At 40.8% G+C, this 20,231-nt stretch overlaps 1 protein-coding gene across 5 annotated transcripts in view; it reads left to right on the plus strand.

Annotated features, from left to right (window-relative positions):
• Positions 1-20,231, plus strand: part of Prkn (parkin RBR E3 ubiquitin protein ligase) — a 1,269,303-nt gene that overhangs the window by 1,040,552 nt on the left and 208,520 nt on the right. The window lies entirely within an intron of this gene.

Genomic DNA, 20,231 nt, shown 5'->3' on the forward strand with positions numbered 1-20,231 from the left:
CCCCATACATGCAACTGTTAACTAGATATTGCCAGGCTCACTTAGGTAGAATAAAAACCATAATCTATAGAAAAACATGTTAAAAAGGAACATGATTCCTATCTCCATTACTTCCTTCCCTTTCTCTGGGTTTAACCGGGATGAATTTTTGAGAGCAGCGGGAGAAAGGTGAGTTGGAATGACTCTTCATTTTGGGAGTCACTCACCCCCATGGTCACTCACCTGTTCACCATCCAAGTTAAGCTTGTCATCCAAGGATGCTAGATGGTGAAAACACCCACCCTCTAGATGTGCATAATCAAAACCATTCCAAAGATAGGTCAATAACAAAGGAAGAGTTTTATGACCTACAAAAGGGAGGCTAAGTACCAAGATCTACATGCTGAGAACAATTTTCTCGAATTTGTAAAATTGTCTTGACATAGCAACATAGAAATGAGAAAAATGTTGGGTCTTAAATGCATTTTCTACATGGTCCTCAATATGCTCTGTGTCAACTCTCCCAAGTGACCACAGAACAACTGTTGTAGAGCAGCATTGGTTAGGGCTAGACCACCATGAGGACAGTCTTGGCCTCACAGAAACCAGAAGTGGAGGAAGGAATTGATGAGGCTTAGGGATCTGGGCTCCAGTGGTTACAGAAAACCTTTGAAGGTAGGGAGCTAATAACTGATTAGAGCTAGGCAGATTCATGACATCATGGTTTAGGTGGGGACACAGTGAAATGAGGTCTTCAAGGAATGCTGTTTTCCCATTCCTGAACTGTTTCCAGGTGAACCATCTATTGTCCTGCTCACAGAGATGGCCTCACAGATGAGCAAACTATCTAGTTAAATTATTTGCAGGAATTTCTTGAGGCAAACGGTGAAGTTATTTATTGTTTTACAAGCTGATCTTCCATGGCAGGATTTTTCTGGAACAAATAATTAGGTCTCAGTGCTTTCTGTTTTCAGCCCCAATAGTTGGGATGTGAGGAAGCAGGTGTTCTCAGTTCTCATCTGCATCCAAACAGCTGCATGGTTTCCCCAAACACTCCGGCTTTGGCCTCCAGGCCTTTGATTCCATTTCACTTCCTCTTTTTATTTTTTCTTTCCTTGATTGCTTTCTGCTCACTTGGCTCTTTCTACATTCAGGCTTGTTGACATGTGTGTTATCTCTCCCACAGACTTGAGGAAGGCAGAATCCCTGCTGATTTATTTCACTTTCGCTGTTGCCCCTGGCCTTATACACAGTAGACACACTGAAAAGTTGTTCAACAACGAATGAAAACTTAGTTGGGATTTACCTCCTGCCCATAACAGTAATATTTATTATTTGTGAAATAAAACCTTTCTGCTTGTGTCTTGCTCTTAATGATACTGATTGTGCCTCAGTGCCTTGTTGAACACAGATCATCTCATAGCCACTAGAGTAGACATTGGAATAATAGAGCAGCTGCAACAAGCCAGAAAATACCAAGCTGCATGAATTCTGATCTAATTTAGGAAATCACCCACATCTGAGCTCGGCACACCCTATTTTGAACTCCTAGAGGAGCTTTGTGAGCTTCTTGGAGCAGTAAGCTTCTCACTGCTTCATCTGCAGTGAGAAATTCAATAAATATGTCATGGATTCTTTCAGCTTAATCTGAAAATTCCCAAATCTACACATCTTTGCGTGGTCCTACTCAGAGAATCTGAGTCTGGTAATGTAGTGGTTTTAATAGAAGTTATTCCTTCTTTAAACTATATGCTCATATATTTCAATGATTAAAAATAAACTGAGTTCTGAAATCCATTCATTTTTTGTTTTTCCAAACTTATCCTATGTATACCTTCAATTGTGAAATTTTAAAAATTTGAGCTTAACACTATTTTGTGACCCTTGCAGAGGTTATCTTTATACACTAAAAACTGTAGGGTTTTTTTTTTATTATGGAAGGTTAGCAACATCTGGTTAGATATAAAAGGCAGTATAACAGACACCCATGTTCACACTGCCCAGCTTTGATGACTCTCAGGTTAACTAATCTTCCCCAGCTTCTGTTTTATCCTCTTTAAGATGAGGATAATAGGGGAAAAAAAGAAACAAAAAAGCCAAGCCATTTTTTAATAAAATTATTTGTATCATGTGTTTAAAAGCTAGAAATAAACATATAAACATTAATTTTTTAATTAAATTAAATTTAAAAATAAAATGAGTATAATAGTCCCTACCTGATCGGTTTGTTGTGAAGATTAAATGAATTACATATAATGCAGTTTTGTTCACAGTAAATGTCATAAAAGTGTTAGATTTATTTATTATTTTGGCAGTACTGGGATTTGAACTCAGGGCAAGCACTCCACCACTTGAGTTACACCCCCAGTCCAGCTCTTATTTCTAACAATTATTATAATATACTTTAAAGACAGATGTGAAGCCCCCTTTACGTTCTCCCCCACCCCCCGAGTTTGGTAAACTCCTAATTGGTGTTTATCATTTGCATACATTGTTTTGTACTCTTAGTACACATATGGTATCCACAGTGTACAGGTTTTCTAAACTTTACATAAATGATACTATTCTGTGCATAAACTTTGAGGCTTTTTTCCCCTCAACATTTTCCCCTCAAACATTGAAGCTTTTTTCCCCTCAACATACATTTTTTGTATTTATCTGTTTTGATACATTTTACCCTAATATTAGCTCACTTCCTAAAAACCTTTGCTTAAATGTCATTTTCTCAACAAGAAATCTTTTGAACACCTTCTCCAATCCTGCTTCCCACATCCTCTTTCCTTGGGATGCTCATCACCTTCTAAAATCTTACATCATGTACCTGTGTACTCATTTCTGTTTCTTGTCTTTCTCTCTTCTGAGTGCAATAAAAGGATCTTTGACTATTCTGTTTCATTTTTCTCACTAACATGATGGAAGTACCCTAACAATGCCTGGTGGGAAGTGGATGGATAGGCACTTGTTGAATGAGTTTCTCTCTACTCCTACCGATAGTCACTTATACCAGATTTCCCTTTGTTGATGTTTTTATTATACAATAATTTTGCCATAAGTATTCTTGTATACATCTCCTTGTGTAACTGTGAGTTTCTCTCTGGTATGTGTCTACAAGTCAATTGTTAGGCAAAGGTGAATACTTCAAGACTCTTTTAACTGCCTTAGGATATCTTGGGACTTATCAAGAGTCAGCTATTGAAAAGGAATGAGTAAACATTCCTTTACAGCATAAACATAAGCCTATGCTCAGGCAGGAATTATTAAAATAAGCTTGGATTTATTTACCAAAGTGTTAGTGCTTTGATCTTGATTATGTGAAGTCCTACTGCTGATTTTAAGTGCAGTTGGTAAATCAAAGTGTCTTGTTGAATTCTCTGGATTCTATCAACTACCAGCTCTCAAACTAGTTCAGTCACTACAGCAAACTGCTTAGACACCCTCACCAACCTGGCTTACCTGCAGAGAACCAACCCATCAACCCCGGCACTGTGCATGCAGCCTGCCCCACCCTGGCTCTTGAGTTAAGGTCAAGTTCAGCTTTGTTGTGTCGTCCTTGATCACAAGGAATCTTCACTTGTTTGTGATGCCATTTCATCGTTAGCTGGCTTCCTTTTCAAAGTTGTACTTAAGGGAAAAATAGAAGATAACCATCATTGTCAAAACTACATTTAAGGATGCTAAGCTGTAGCCAAGAGAAAAATTAATCCTCCAAACGTTTCACACCAAACAGCAGCGATCCACAAATTGCAGATTGTTTGTGCCACGTGACCTGGGCCAGCAGCACGTCAGAGAGCTGAGATCTGTTTCAATTTTCATCCCAAGCCTGGGTGCACTCAGTTTTCCATTGAACCCAAAGGATATCACAATTGCCCCATGACGATTTGCAAGGAAATTAAAAGAAAAAATAGGCCTTGAAGACTCATGTGGTTTTTAATGCTTTTCAGGGGGGTATGTTTCCCAAATGAGCTTTGCCTACCGTACAGTGTGGTTATTGAAGAAATTCAGCAAAAACTTCCTGAAAAAGTTGTAGTCTGGTTAATCCCTCGAAGTTATCTTTTGTATTTTAGATTTTGGGTTTTTTTTTAAATAGTTATTAGTGACTGGGGAAATGAGCCACAGCGTTTTCTCCAAGGTTATTCCCAGCTAGGCTACCAAAGTTTTTATGGCAGAAGAGCAGAATGAAAGTAAAAGCTAACTTTAGTTGCTAATTGAAATTAAAAGGCCCAGTTTTCAAAGTTACCTTTTAAAAAATAAGATTCAAAGTCTGTCTTCATATTCTTTTTAATAAGTGTCTTATTCACTTTTAATATACCTGGGCAACTTATTTTTATTTACAGTGAGCTCAGATTCAGCATATGCAAGCAATGGTTCAGGAGTTTGGTGTCTTCAAAAACAAAACCCTACAAAGGAAAACAAACCTTTGTTTGAGCATGGTAACAGGCTGACCCAGGAGGAGATGAAATTCCATTTCAAATTATCAAGGATAACAAAATTGGCTTTAGAAGTTGGATCCAGGACAAGAAAAAAAGAAGGCAAAGAGAGTGGAAGGGAGGCTGTAGAAGGACAGGCTCTGCCGAAGAAGACAGCACAGAATCAGCAGACAGGGCCAAGGGGCTGTGTCCTTGCTTTCCTGAGCAAAGAGAATCTTGCACATGTTAGAAAGGACAGAATAAATACTTTGAGGAGCGACCTGTGCCTATGAAAAGTGGGGACAGAACTGGGAACACACATGGTAAGTGCCCACCGACTTCCACATGCTTCTGGATGTAATCTCAGAGTCACCATCAGGCATCTTTGAGAGATCAGAGAGACAAAAAGAGTTAAGAGTTCTGGAAATGGGATCTTTGCATGTGTGTTAAACTTTTCAAAATGAGGAAAGATTGAATTTAAAATTTGAAAAGCAGTAAGTTTGATATCAGTTTCAGCCACTAAACACATACACATACATACAGAGAGAGAGAGAGAGACAGCACTTGTAAAGTAATATGTATCCTTAAGCACCATTAAAACTGGATCTCAAGGAACTCATTGGTGAGGGAGCAGATGAGCCATTATGGGACCTCTTGACTTTACAGTGATAACTGTACAAATACAAGTGTAGAGGTGGCAGCTGGAATCTGATTGGGGGCACACACAGAGGTTCTACTGAAGCAGGTGAGTGACTGTAGAGGAGAGAATTAGAGGGAAAAAAAGCACAGTGGGCTAAAGGCAGAGCATATGTTTGGGTGAAAGGAAGAGTTGGCAAAGGCCCACAGGGAAAACAGAGACAGAATGGAAGAAAGAATAGTGAAGTGAATCTCACAACTTAAGGAGACCGATTTTAGGAAAGGAGGTCTGAGCAAATGTGAGACTCTACAATCAATGGAAGAGAGTGAGAACTGGGTAAAGGCCACTGTAGTTAAGCACTTAACTACAAGAAAGGCCCCTGCCAAGGCCCCCTCTGTCCTCTACCCTCACCTCTTTCCCAGGAGCTCACCACTGCCACCTTTCCTAGCCTCTGGCTCCATGGAGCTTTCAGAATTGCCACACAAACAGCCAAGAGACTCAACACCGGCTCTGTCTTCCTGAGAGTAGGGGCCAGCAGGCAGCTCTTGGTGGGGACTGGGCCACCAAGTAGGAACTTGAACCTTGTAAATGTGTGAGAAGCCCGTCAAGGAGGGAGGAAGCTAAGAGTAAAAGGAGTACTAAGGGGGGCCATAGACCTGGTCTGGGGTGCCACTGTGGCCACAGAGGAACAGTTCTGCAAGGGGCCTGAGAATGTTAAGTCACCAATTTTCAGATTCTTTTGCAGTGAAAGGCTAAAACATTTCTTAACAAGTTTAGTTTACAACTTTTAAATATTCAGGCAAATGATATGTTGCTATTGTTAGAGAGGAAATAAACTCCTCCTCCCTCATGAGTTCATAGTTGGGACGGATCCCTGTAACAAAAGACAGATTAATAAGAGAAAGCCAAGTTACTGGCACAGGCAGTGCAGATCGTGTGGGAGAAACCTCAGTGGAAGGAAGGTGACTCAGCAGTGCTTTAGCCTCTGGCTTACGGACTTCATCAGCGACACTCAACTTGAGAGAGGCAACATGGAAAGGGACGGTTGCTTTAGGCTTCCAGACATGGGAGTCTGAGGAAAGGTAAATGATGGGAGAAACTCATGGAGTAAGATTTGTGTCAAGAGTCCTTGGTGCCATGTCTGAGCTGACCAGAGCCATCTTCAGGAAGGAGAATTTTTATCTTGCTTACAGAAGGACTACAGGGAAAGGAATGAAAAAGGACTCTTCTTCTACTTGCTGTTCTTAATGCCTTTAACTTAAAAATACTTGTCAGAGAGGCATATTTTTGGGTGACATATTCTGGGCCAGCCACTGGGTTCAGAATTCACAGCAGCATACTTTGTAGGTAGGGTGAGCAGAAGCCAGCGGTGAGTTACTAAAAGGAGGATGTGAGAACACCAAGGTACTAGTCTGAGATTTTTGGCCTTGCAGAGTAAGAGAAAATTCCTCCCCAAACCCTCTCAGAATGAAGAGTCTGACTCTCTTACCTCAGATTCCTTGGCTTCTGGTCCAGTGTCTGACACAAAAACATGAACAAATAAAGCAACAACAAATAGACAAGAGACTTCCCGGCTGCCACGTTTCAAGGGAATGTAGCCAAGTACAAGGTCACACCTAAGAATGAGGAGAGGAGGAGTGAACTTCTGAATGCTTCCTGTAAGTTTGCGTTATTTTTCAGGTTATTTCAGGAAACTATTACATGACCTACCACTCACCAAAGAGTGAAAAAGGATATGGGTATTTGCCCCAGGGAAGAAAAGCTTAATGACAGGTTGGAGGGATTGGATATGGTCTCCATTAGTCAGGTCTAGGACTAGTATCTAGAAAAGTCCTTCTATGAAGAATGCTGTGTAATTAGAATGGAATTCATTAGATCTGAAGACTGAGTCTGTAATGCAGTCTGTCAATGATGTTCAGAATGCTGTGCTGAGATGTTAGTGTGGGTAGAGGAATAGCTAACATTTCTTTCAAAAATAAGAAATTGCCATTCTTCAGTTTTGATGACTACATGTTACATAAATCTGTTTCTAATCATAGAAGAATTAAATGCCAGCAAGTCTATATACAATCCAAGAATTAGGGGTGACTGGCACTGATATACACAAAATCATCAGATTGCATTTGGTGTTTGTGTGGCTATGTTAAGAAAAGTATTTTGACATTCAACAACAGTCTGAGTGATTGCCTATCACAGTGATTTCAACCTAAACCAACCCAGTAGTTCTGGCTTGATCCTCTCTTGAAAATAGAATTCTGCTCTAGCTGGAGGTTAGGTTTATTTTGACATAGCCCACTGGGAAATGCAACTTAAAAAAAAAGACTCTTTCTTGGTAGAATAGTGGTATATTAATATTTTGTGTTTAAAAGCTAAATCTTAGCCAGGCACTGGGGGTCATACCTATAATCCTAGCTACTTGGGAGGCAGAGATCAGGAGGATCATGGTTCAAGGCCAGCCCGGGCAAATAGTTCTGAAGACCTCATCTCCAAAATAACCAGAGCAGAAATGGACTGGAGGTGTGGTTCAAGCAGTAGAGCACCTGCTTTGAAATGTGAAGACTTCTGAGTTCAAACCCCAATACAACAACAACAAAGTTAAATCTTAGGCTTAAAATATAAAATAGCATTTCTGGGATTTTAAAATAGTGACTATAGACTTTTTACTCACTTTTCTTAACTCTGACCCAGATTTGTAAGTCATATAAAGCCATGTACGCTTCAAAGCTCTTGTTTGCCATTAGTAGGTGATGACTTTTTCCTACCTTCTTTAACTGACTGACTCTGGAAATATTTCCTGAGTACTACCAGCCTTGCACTGGGCACTGCAGGTTGCCACTATCAACCCATAAAAGAAACAGAAATATGAATTGTTTAAGAAACAATGAGCATTTATTTGGGCTGATCAGAGTTTAGAGAGATTCAAGCTGACTGGAATATATGCTCTGGGGTCGTATAGATTTCAAACAAGTTTTAAAAGCAAAAGCCACAAATGGGGAGAGGAATTACACAAGTTGTTTGTCAAGAATTTAGACTAGTGCAGGCAGGGTAGCAAGCTGACTTGTAAGAAAGGGACTGAGTGACCTAGTTTATGTAAAACAGTTCTCAGAAAGGGAGGGGCAAAGGAAAAAGACAAAGAAATTCTTAGGAGAAGAATTAGGGAAGGTGGGGGGAGTGGTTATCTGTAGAACTGGGATGTTCTGCTAGTGAAAGCCATGGCTCTCAGCACCTAGACTGCAGGATGAGCAGGGTGTGGCCTGCTGGAGGAAGTATGCACGTTTGCATGTCTGCACAGGCTCACAAGTTCTCTCAGGTCCTCTCCACCTAATATTTTAGATGATTCTAGAGAAAGCAGAGAGTAAGGTTGTCCCTGTCCTCATGGTGCTTGTATTGGAGTTGTGAAAATTGATATTAACAAATAATTACACAAACAATTAACAAATGTTGTGCATGTAGGCCCCGTAAGTGGTTTTCAGATTCAATTTAATTGATTTGTCATTGATGTGGGTGTTAAAAGGAGGGCCCATACATTCACCTTGCGTGTGTTAGCTTCTTTAGAGAGTATGTTGACAAACACGATGACTATGACACTGGCTGTGCCACAGAAGAATTTCTGCACACAGAGTCTCTTGCCTTTTCTTCCTTTATGGTTATTCCATGATGAGTACTTGGAACACTTGAAATTTTGTTTGGCTTTTGTTTTTGTGTTGCACACAAATTTTTGATGTGTCTACAGTAGTGCATTTTCTTCCCTAAACATAAGAAGTTTGACTAATAAGATTAGTCTGAGGGTGACAGGAATGTAGCATGTGGAATTCTGAACATGTAGCATTTTAATACACAAAATCTAACATCCTTTTTTTCTAAAACTATCATTGCAGGGTAGAAAATGGCTCACAGTGCAGAGTCTGGGAGGTAGAGGTAGACTTTCAAGATAGAACTGTGCCTCATTCAGCTCTCTCAGTTACTTCACTTAATTCCCAGGTGACAAAAGGCAGAGACCTTGGATTTAAGTCTCTACAAACAGAACACAGAGCCTCTTTCTCCTCCCTCCAGTATAGAGATGACCAGCTCTGATTAAACAGAATATTGAGTCATCACTTCTCTTCACTGCCTTCTTTGTGGAATAGTTGCTTCTAGGCCACAGCCTGTTGGCGCATCTGTGCTGATGGCTCAAGTGGGGCCCTTTCTGTGTGTTACACTGGCTCGCGAGGGGACACAAGGTCTCTCAGGCAGCTGATAACTGCCCCTTTGTCAGGAATTTGAGTCAGTTTTCCTCTTGCATGTTTGGATAAGTGGTTGTGTTTGAGGACTTTGGGTTTAAGTTATTTTCAATATGGCAACCATTTATTCTCTGTATATAAGGGATGCAATTTGAAATAACCAGGGAGGTACTAAAAATATTCCAGCTAGTTCAAAGGTAAAAAGATGTCAAAAAACTTTATTACCTCAACTAAAATTGTCTTATTACTTACTAACCATTTTCAACTATTGTACTGAGTAAATGAATAAGTGAACGAATAACAAGACAACATATTTAAAGCCTTAAATGTGCACTAACCATACTTTTCTAAGCATATGTGGGCTGCTCATCTATATACATATGTGAACACACATGTAAACATACTCACAAATGCTGATCTGAGCCAGGCACCATGACTTAAGTCTGTGATCCTAGCTACTCAAGCAGAAATTGTAGGGGTGGGGAGAAAGAGGGGAGTCTGAGTTGAGGTCAGCCCAGGTGAAAGGTTCTCAAAGCCCCATCTCAACCTACAAAAGCTGAGTGTGGTGGCATAAGCCTATCATCCCAGCTACACAGGAAGCCTAAACAGAAAGATTTTGGTCCAGGCCTGCCCAGGCATAAAGTGAGACTGTATCCCAAATGTGACTCAAGTATTGGAGTTCTTTCCTAGCACGTGCAAGGCCCTGAGTTCAACCCTAGTATCACAAAATAAAAAAAGGCTTGTCTGCTCTCATCAAGGGTGTGGTTATAATAAATCTCATTACTTAATTGGAGATTAGCAAATTGGCCTCCTGATAAAAACTACTTCAAGTGTATTCCCAAGTCTCTAGTCCACCAGAGGCTCCAAAACAACTACTGCCATTCAGTAAGTACCTACTGTATACTGTGTGTGTGTGTTTGTGTGTATATAAGCACACAACAACCCCAAGAGTTAAGTCTTCTTTCTCTCTTTTTATAAGTAGAAAGTGAAGGCTATAGAGTTCCTTGGCCCAAGGCAACACAACTGGTTAGTGGTAGGCATGCCCATATACCCTTCTCTCCTTCTTCCCGGGTGCTCCTGTCCTCCTGGCCTAGGTGCCTGGACAGGGAAAGGGTAGGCCAGGCAGAGACTGAAAGGAAACTCACCCAGGCTGGGTAGGATAAAAAGTTTGGAAAATCCACCCATAAGACAAAGAGAGAGAGAGAAAGGAGAGAGCAAAAAGGGAGACAGGAAGATGGCAGCCTGGAAAATACACAGGTCAGTTATGGTCCTCTTTCCCAGTCATGCTTGGCATGCTTGGCCTTGCATTTGTACCTTCTATGTCCTAGGTGGAGTGCACACTCTTTACCTACAGGTTTTGCCATTTAGTGCATTCTTTCCCTCCAGCTACATCAGTAATAGCTCTGCAATCCATGTTAGACTTTTGTTCCTCCTTTGTCACACCAAACAGGGCTGGAAGCAACACAGACCTCAGGTCAATTCCTTAGCTATTCTTTTAAGGAAAAGAGATCAATGGCAAATTCAGAAGCCTCATGTATTGTGTGTCATATTATTCACTGTTTCTCATCTTAAAGCCATGTATAATTTGTTTTCCAAGTAAGTGAAAGCTTCACATTTGCCATCCCAAGACAAGGAATTGTTTACCTCCTAATCCTGACAAGGCTAGAGAGAAGTGGTCAGGTCCTCCACATCAGCTACAAAGCCACCAACTATGAGAGTCATGGAAATTTTTATTGGTGAGTCCCCTGATGAAACCAACAAATTATGGCATTCCTTCTGCAAGTGGAAAAGTTAAGTGCTCAGCATTTAACTTTTATTTTTTGTTGTTTTTGACTTCTATTTTTTAACCATAGCAGACAACCTATGTCTTTTAGTCAGTGTATTTAGAATATCCATTGTCTTTAGTAGGGTTTAAAATTTTTATCTTTAAGTCTTCTTTCTTTTTTTTTCTTATTGTTGTTTTGTTTTGTTTTCCTGTTTCATGGAGGATGCAAACAAAGTATACCTTCAACAAACACCACCCCACTCCACTTGCAGTACAAGTATCTTACAACGAAGTAATTCCTAATTCCTCCCCCATCCCTTGTGACATTACTGTTATTCATTCTACCCACACTTATGCTATAATCACCCAACAAACTATTACTGTTATTACTTTAAACAGACAGCTACTTCGACTCAATTAAGAATAAAAAAAATAAAGAATCTTCTTTTACCTTCCATAGACCCCTTTCCAATGCTTCTCCCTCATTTATAAAGATCCACATTTCTGATCTGAATCATTTTCCTTCTCCATAAGAAACTTTTAAAACACTTCTTGCAGAGCAGGTCAATAAAAATTTCCAAACTGAAATGCAAAGAAATAAGAAAAAGTGCTGGTGATGAATTCCCTCAGTTTTTGTCTGAAAAAGTCTTTATTCTCCTTTGCTTTTGAAAGATAGCTTTGCTGAAAATAGAATTCTAGATTTTTCAAAAACTAGTCAGAGGAGACAAAGAAGATCACTTCATATTAATAAAAGGAACAATTCATCAAGAGGAGATAGTAATTGTTAACATATATGCACCAAGCATTGGTGCACCCAATTTCATTAAAAAAACACTACTGAACTTACAAACACAGACCACAAAACAATAATAGTGGGAAACTTCAGTACCCAACTCTCACCAATAGATATGTCAGCCAGACAAAAATTCAACAAAGAAACTTCAGAATTAACAGGAATTTACAGGATGTTTGATGCAGCAGGTGCTCAATATACATTCTTCCCAGCCACCCATGAAACTTTCTCCAAAAAAACACCATATTTTAGGAAATAAAGCATATCTTAACAAATATAAGAAAACTGAAATAACCGACTGAGTCTATCAGACCACAATGGAATAAAAGTAGAAATCACAGCAAAAGAAACTACAGAAAATAAACACATGGAGACTGATCAACATTGTTGAATGACCAGAAATCATTGAAGAAATTTGAGGGAAAATCAAAAGATTCTTAGAATCTAATTAAAATAAAAACACAACTTACTAGAACTTTTGAGATACAGAAAAGACAGTGCTAAGAGAAAAATTTATAGATATGAGTGCCTACCTCAAAAAAGAGAGATATCTCAAATAAATAACCTAATTGATCCACCTCAAGCTCTTAGAAAAACAAGCCAAACTCAAAATTAGTAGATGGAAAGAAATAAAGATTAAGCCAAAACAAAAAAGAATTCTGGGTTTTCAGTATTTTTCTTTCAACACCGTAACTATTTCTCTCTATTCTTTTCTTCCTTGCATAGAGAAGTTCTCTACAACTCACCTTCTTTCAAGATTTTCTGTTTGTCTTTGGTTTTCAGCGTTTTGACTAGATGTGTTTGGGGTGCTATTTATTCTGCTTACTGCTCGCTGAGTTTCTTGGATCTATAATTTCATGTGTAGCACTAATCTAAGAAAGTTCTCTCACATTATATCAAATATTTCTTCTCCATCCTCTCTTCTCTGTGGCATTTAAAGAATGTGTATGCTACCTCTTGAGATTATCAAACAACCCTTGGATGTTCTAGCTTTTCTCTTCATTTCAATCTGAGAAGTTTCTTTTGACTTCACTTCAAGTTTAGTGATCATCAAAGGTATTCTTCCTTCCTGTTGCAGCTTTTGACTTCTTATTTCTTCCTAATTACTTCCTAGTAATTATGCTATCTGTTTGCATGCTGTCTGCTTTTTTTTATTAGGATCCTTAAACTATTAATCATAGTTGTTTTTAATCTCCTGTCTGATCATTGCAATATCAACGTTGTACCTGAATCAGGTTCTGATGTTTGCTTTGTCTCTTTATACTCTTTTTTTCTTGTCTACTGGAATGGCTGTAATTTTTTTGCTGAAAGTTTGACATGGTATTTGAGTAACTGGTAACTGAGGTAAATAGGCTTTGTTCTCTTCATTTTTTTTTTTGACAGGGTCTCACTATGTAGCCCAGGCTGTTCTCAAACTCCCAATCTTCCTTTCTGAGCCCCCAAGTGCTGGGATTACAGGTATATACCACTATGCCCTGCAGTAAGTAGGCCTTTAATGTGAGTGTATATTTTAATCTGCCTAGGAGATGGACTGTGCTTAGTGTTGGTTGCAGTTGAAGGTAGCAGAGGTTTCAAATCCCTCTAGTGTACTTGTGTTTTGTCCCCTCTCTTTTTTTCTTGGGCAGTGGTGGTAGTGGGAATTGAACTCAGGGATTCACGTTTGCTAGGCACATTATCTACCCTTTGAGCTGTCTCTCCAGCCCTTATTTCCTCACTTGACTTTGGGCTTCCTCCAATTCTCCTCCTCAGGGAGAATCTGTTCCAGTGCAGCTCTTCTAGTTTGAATCCACTGTCACTTTATTGGAGCTCTGTTGGTGAAATGATAAGGAGTGTATGTTGTGGGGGAGGTATCCTATAATCTTCCAGTTACATCCTATCTTTTAGTCAGACTGTGACCTCCACAAGTTTCTCCAGTGATATACCCACCCTCTCTTCCCTGGATGTGGCATTCTTAGCCTCTTTCCTGGATGCCCTAACTCTAGCTGACTTCTTACCTTCATACAAGAAGACAGGCAGACAGAGAGGGCTGAAGTTGGACACATACCCTGTGGAGATGGCTCTGGGACTCTTTCCCAATTTCTACTCCCCTCCCCTTGTCAAATCTTCAGAAACCCCTGGAGGTAAAGACCAGAAAATTCCTTATGTCTTTGGTCCTACAGGAGTTTCCCACTGCTTTTCTTACTAGTCCACACTCAGCCTCCACTGATGGATTACCAGTTAAGGGTTCCTATCAGTTTATGGTCAGGTGAGCAGATCAGATGTCCCTCAGGAAGAACTGGCTACAGATCTTAGAGATATGCTTTGACCTGTGACATCACTTGCCAGTGAGTCTAAGAAAAGTGGTTGATTGTGAATTTTTCCAGTTTCTTCTTGTAAGGATGAAAGTTATGGCTTCCAAGCTCTTAGCAAGGCACAGCTAAAGAAAAGGAAGTCCTAGCCTTCATTTCTTAACATAATAGGTAAATGGTAACAATTGTTTCAATAGCTGTTTTCCTTTTGAATGAAGGAAATCTCTTAAAATAAATATCAATAATTAGATGTAGGTGGGCCATTAATATCATTAGCAATAAGTTTTCCTTCTGTTTTTTGGCACTTCATGATTGTGAAGCATTTTGCTTTCTTTTGCATGCATTCAAAACAACTGTTTGAAGCAGACATTGTGATTGTTCCTGATAAAGGAATTGATGTTTAGAGTAATGGATTTACCCAACAGCACATAACTAGCTAGTTAGTGCAGAACCAGGCTTCAAGCAGGCTCAAGTTTGCACCAGGAATGTATAAAGCTTCCAATTTTGGTATTTCCTTTCTGTCATTTGCACCTCCAATTGCTGTGTCCAAGTGGTGACAATGGGTATAGGTTATTCTTTTGAGAAAATTGAGTGAAAGGAAAAGGTCAAAAGAGAGGTGGTAACTCTGAACTCAAGGCTGGATTTTTGCTGAATTTTTAAAGAGGAAGATTTAAATATACTCTTTGAAGTGAATGAGCTCAGAGTGGTAGAGGCCAAAGAGAGAGAACCAATGGTAAGTTGGACCTACCAGGAGCTAAGAGGGGACTGCTGAGAGGGTTGAAGAGAAGGATTAACCACTACTCCTACCCCCCATCTCCCCCAGACCATACTTAAAGGGTAGGAGAGATGGGAACAGAGGAGTTAGCAGCTGGGAAGGGATGGAAAGTTCAGGGATGGTGCATTTGGCAATTGCTCCAGGAAGGCATATGGGGTAACAAGTGTTTTTAATGGTCTGCACCTGGGAAAGGAGGAGGAAGGGGCAGGATTGGGCAGAAGAAAAACTCACACTCCATGCAGGCCTGACTGAGTCTCAGTCATCCAGAAGAGGGCTCTGTAGCAACCATTACTGGGACAAAATAGCTGGGTCTTTGCAAGGCCATCTCAATAGATCACAAGCTTTGGGTGCCCCAGGAGAGGAAGTCCTCAGATGAGGCATCACCTGAATACTAGCAGCAAATGGGGGCTTCCCATGACTGCTTATAGTGGTCTCTCCTTGCAGCACTGGGCAGCTCATCTCCATGTCCACCAGCATAGCTTTTAGTTTCTGGCCCTGAATCAGGTTGAGTAGTTTGAGAATAAAGTGGATAAGGGTTAATTGAGAAGAATGGTCAGGGTTCAGAAGAGCCTCCAAGGGAAGTGGGAGAAAGTGTTGGCTAAAGACAAAAACTACACAGGAGGCCCCACAGAGAGTGGACCCCAAATCTATAGTGGCACCACCCTCGGCCAGGACACAGCTTCGGAGAGATGGTATGGATGTCTAGGGGATCACCTAGCCCCAGGTTGCATCCTAGCGCTGCTGGAAAGGATTGGAACAGGAGTAGGAAGACCAGATGGTGAACACTGGAGACTGACAGAGCAGGTGAGTAGAGCACAAAGGCATCTGGAATTCTAAGTGTAATTGGTGCCTCCCATATGGGGTCATGCTGGGCAGAAAAGTGGTGGTCAGAAGAAGGTTGCTTAATGAAAAGGCAAAGCACTTGCATGGTTGGAGGTCAGAGTCCAGGCTGAGAACAAAGCTGAGCCCTGGGATGAGAGAATAGTCAGCACGGAGTGGGAGACCACCCAGGGCCATTTTGGCTGAGCGAGGCAGGGACACCTGCCAGGTGACATGTTGTACCTGCCAGTTACTTTTCTAGGCACAGGTGAAACAGCAATGACAGGCAGAAGTCTGCACACTCATGCTCTTTGCATCTCAATCATGGGAAATAGAAGATAAGGTAACGAAGGCACACAGAGCATTAGATGTGGCTGAGGAGCAAAATGCTCCAGGAGTGGGGATGAGAGTGCACAGGCTATAGTTTCAAACAGGGTAGCCAGGAAAGCATCACTGAGAAGGCAGAAATGGGGAGCACTCCATGCTGACAGCAGGGCCAAGATTTCTGGAGCAGGAAGCAGCAGATGCAGAGGCCTAGAGCCTGCAGCTGACTGGGAGCAGTAGGGAGCAAGCACAGGCCAGTGTGGTCCAAGTACAGCAAGTGAGGGAGGAAGTGCACCCAGGACCACAGAGGACCTCAGAGATCACTGTAAGGACTTCAGCCTTCACTCCTAGAGGTGGAAACCCGAGGAGGATGCTGTGCCTCTTGCTATGCGTGCTGAACAGCATCCCGTGACTGTTGTCTGAGAAGAGACCGCACACTGGGGACTCTACTGTGTGAGGACACTGTGTGGCTGAAGCAGGCAGCGAGGGCTTCAAAAGACAGCTGACGAGTGTGTGTGTGTGTGTGTGTGTGTGTGTGTGTGTGTGTGTGTGTTGATCCAGTGTGAGGAGTTTGAAAAAACAAGAGCACACCAGAGTTACTAACACCCATTTTCACAGTCTTTATATATACAGCCCTTGTTTCCCTCCTTCCTTTCTCTCATCAACCTAAATAGCATACAGAGAAAGATTCTCCAAAAATTAATCCATTAATTTGGGAATGGCAAATTCCCATTGTGGAACACACGTGCCATAGTAAACTACGGGCACATTCAAAGAGACTGGGGTAAAGGGAAGATTTAAATGCAATGAGGAGGCTCACTGAAGATATTTTGAAACAACAACCCTGGGTCACAAGGCTCAAGAATGAGAGTAGCACCTGTCCAAGTTTGAAAAGTCAGTCACTGGGAAGACATTCTTGCAGAAGTGCTTTTGTGTAAGGTTGAGGTAGCCTTTCACACAGTTGTAGTTTTGGCAGTCTTTCATGAATATTTTTGGTTATCAGGCATGCATTCATGAGATCCCCTCCTGTACAGTCTCCCATCTTTAGTATTGAGTTTGTTAGGGCTTTACACAGGCAACTCCATCTTGATTTTGTCAACTTTCACGTTCCCTACACTATCACATTTGGTGCATCTGTCTCTCATTTCTAGTTTTGTGACTTTTAAGCTCCATCTTTATATAGAGTTTGTATCTGTCCATTTCCCACACTTGTATCCCTGGAATCAGCATCATTCACAGGTACCACTTCAGGCCCTTCTTAAGTGTCTTGACCCTGACCACTCTTCCATTCTCACTAAATGCTACATCCATCCTTGTTTATTAGAGTTCACTGCACCTACCAGGTGTTTCAGGTAATTATGTAGTCTTCTGTTGAGGATGTTTATATTTGAGCTATCATTGACATCAACCCTTTTACTTACACCTTAGAAGAATATCAGAATACAAATTCTGAAGATAAGCTGATTTTGAAGTCTGTTTCTTAATTTCCCTAGAATAAAAATATGTCAAAGCCATTTTCCTAAAGTTTGAGTGATGTTAAATACCACTTATATAAAGAGAAAAAATCCTCTAAAACTTCTAGGTTGAATAAAATTATTTTTAAGATAATATTTATTTTTTTGGCAGTACTGGGAATTGATCTTAGGGTCTCATGCTTGCTAGGCAAGAGCTCTACCATGTGCTTGCTAGGCAAGAGCACTACATCCCTAGTCTTTTTGCTTTTAGTTTGTTTTTTAGATAAGGACTCACATTTTTCCCAAGGGCCAGCCTTGGACCATGATTCTCCTACCACAACTTCCCAAGTACCTGGGATTGCTGGCATACCCCCCACCACATCTGGCAATATAATATATCTTAAATATATCTAGATGTAAACCGAGACATAAATAGTTCATGCTTACATAACTGTAAGTCCCAAATAAAAATTTGTAAGTTAAAAATAAGAATACAAAACCAAAGTCCACCATGAATTTAATATTGAGGTGCTGTCATTTTACTGACCCTAAACAGGGACCTGACTCCACCCCACACCTGCCACACTGGATTGCATGCTATCCCAGTGCACTTCTTCCTGGGGCTCTTCCCCTGGCACTCTCAGCCCAGACCATGGCACTGTCACTTGCTGAGGATGCTTCCTCTACATTCTATCTGCCTCCTTTCTTCTCATTCATTTCAAAAAACTGAACTATGACTACTTGCTCCCAGGTTTGAACTAGGTTTGAACTATCATGAGGATGCATTTCCAGACAGTTTTTGGTTACATTGCAGCCAATCACTTGATCCAGATATACCTTTACTCACTGCTCAGGCAGATGGTCATCATCAAAGCGCCAACCCAGAAAGAGCAGACTCTCAAACAGAGCCTTGACCTGCAAGTCTTCATGGCCTCCAGCAGGAGAGACACCCAGCTCAATTACATTTTCTCACTTCAAGGACCCAAATTTCCTTCTCCACAGTATCGGACATGCCTGTGACTTACTAATTTATTATGTTTTCCACCAAAATATTTGCCTCAGGACTTTCATTTATTTCCTTAAATAAGAATCTCTTGTACTACCTCAGTGAACATTTATGAATCACTTTCTCATAGTATGAGTTGCTGCATAAAATCAAAGACTGAAACTATGTTCCAGAATTTTCCATGACTGGAGAATTTCATAATTGGAACTAAAGGCAGTATATTAGTTAAGATTCTCCAGAGAAACAGAACCAACAAGGCGTGTACGTGGAGATGTAGACGGGGGAGATTTGTTAGAATTGGTACATGGAATTGTGGGAACTGAGAAGTCTCCATCTGCCTTCTCAAGTGGACAAGCAGGAAAGTGTGGTATAATTCAGGCTGAGTATAAAGGACTGAGAACCAGGGCCTTAGGGGTTGGGCAGAGGCCTGAGCACCAGGAGTGCGGAGGTCTGAGGGCAGCAGAAGGTGGATGGCCTGGCTCCATGACAGAAAGAGACCTCATCCTTCCCTGCCTCTTCACTCTAGTCAGGCCTGTTGCCCTTCATGGATTTGGTGATGCCCACCCACCTTGATGAGGGTGTGTCTTCTTTACTCAGTCTACTAACACAAATGTCAGTTAATCTCTTCCAGAAACACCCTCACCAGACACAGATGCTTTGCAATGATGCTTTACCAGCTATCTGAGCATTCCTTAAGCCAATAAAGTTGAGACATAAAATTAATCATTATACCAGTCAAATTCCTCTTTAAAATATCCTGCTTAATTATTAGCTGGGTGTGGTGGATCAAGCCTGAAATCCTCGCTACTTGGGAGGCTGTGATCAAGAGGATTGTGATTCCAGGCCAGCCTCAACAAAAAAGCTTTCAAGACCTCATCTCAATGGAAAAAACTGGGCATGGTGATGGGCTTATCATCCCAGCTATGGCAGGAAGCATAAAATAGGAATCAAGGTCCTGGTCAGCCTGGGCAAAAAGCAAACTCCTATCTCAAAAGTAGCCAATGCAAAAAGAGGTGGTGGTGTAGCTCAAGTGGTTAGGTAAGTGCAAAGCCCTGAGTTCAAACCCCAGTGCTACCAGAAAATAAAAGAAAAAATAAAATATCCTACATAAGCACTCATCCTTCTTTGCAAACCTCCTGCCACTATCTTATAAAGCAATTCTTCCATTTTCCTATTGGTTTAAATACTGCCTTCCAGAACAATGCACAAGCACTCTTGCAAAGGATACCTTCACCCATGTGAAGACAAGTTCCTCCACCTGCCTTTCCCCAGAAAAACACCCTCAGTATCTGCAAGTCTTCCCACATTGCAGAGCTGAGTAAAATGAGAATGTCTCTGTCGTTTCTTTGATATGTATGCATACGAGCCAATTTCCTTAATAGAAACTCCAACAGATTATCTGATTCAAAGGTCTTATCTTAAATAAACAGGTTTTTATAACAATTTTGTTTCCAGGGTTAACATTATAAATGACTTCAACCTAATACTGTAGAATAATTTTATTGAAAAGATGGAATATGTTTTAACTGATAGTATTTACAAATTTATACCTATAGAAATATAGGCATATAGATATTATTTATTTCATTTTACAATTGAAGAAAGACAATGTGCAAGCCTAAAGAGAGAAGGATCAGTTAAGCAGAATCAGAAAGTGGTAACAAGACTACTATAGCCCTCTCAGAAAAGACCTTCCCAAACTCCAGTGGGGATCCTACAGATCTTGACATAACCTCTTGGAAGACCAGGGGAGGTCCTAAACCCC

The sequence above is a fragment of the Castor canadensis genome, chromosome 1 (genome assembly GCF_047511655.1).
Source record: "Castor canadensis chromosome 1, mCasCan1.hap1v2, whole genome shotgun sequence".
NCBI lineage: Eukaryota > Metazoa > Chordata > Mammalia > Rodentia > Castoridae > Castor > Castor canadensis.